Here is a 936-nt window from a genome sequence, read left to right on the forward strand (position 1 = left end):
GGATGCTTGAAGCGGACTAGGTTTCAGTTAAACGGGGGAGGGCCTCTGACAAGGGACAGCCAGAGGCCAATGCACAACCCCAGTTCCCATCAATAAGGCCAACCTCTAAACGCGGGGCCAAAAGGACCATAAACATCAACCAACAGGCTGAGGTACTTTCAGGCCATGATACCCCCATCTCCAGAGCACCTTTGGTAGGTAATAGGAGCCTGTTGAGATGCCTAATAGGGGGGTACCCAGTGAGCGTCCTATTTGATTCTGGTTCACAGGTGAGCATAATTGATCGTGATTGGGCTGACACCCACATCCCCAACTATGCAATAAGGCCACTAAAGGAACTGATTGAGGAGAACCTTGATGTGTATGCTGTAAACGGACAAGCAATCCCCTATGATGGATGGGTTGAACTCACTGTCAACCTGTCAGGCAATGATGATCCCAACCTCACTATACAAGTGCCTTTCTTAGTCAGCCAGTTACCCCTATCTCAGCCACTAGTAGGAGCCAATGTGCTTCAGGCAATCATCAGGAGGCAAGAACTATACGGGGAAGCGGTGGCTACAGTTACCGGCCTTCTCTGTCGTGCATTCCAGATGGAGGCAGATGACATCAAAGCTATGGTCAACTTTCTCCAGCTTCCCCAAGAAACGCCCTGCGACCCAGTTACAGTGAGGGTTGGAAAAGAAAACATCAGTATTCCAGCTGGAAGAACTGTGAATGTTTGGTGCAGGATACCGCCAAATTTTTGTACCTCAGACCCCCTTGTCCTGTATGAACCCATGGATGATGACAGAGCCTTAAGACAATGGAGTGTAGCAGAGGGAGTCTTGGCGGTCAACAACACCCAACGGCCTCATGTGAAAATACCCGTTGCCAACTATACGAAACATGAGATCACCATACCAAAAAGAACCATCTTGGGCACAATACAGCACA

This window comes from Doryrhamphus excisus, unplaced genomic scaffold, assembly GCF_030265055.1.
Source record: "Doryrhamphus excisus isolate RoL2022-K1 unplaced genomic scaffold, RoL_Dexc_1.0 HiC_scaffold_24, whole genome shotgun sequence".
In the NCBI taxonomy this organism is placed as follows: Eukaryota; Metazoa; Chordata; class Actinopteri; order Syngnathiformes; family Syngnathidae; genus Doryrhamphus; species Doryrhamphus excisus.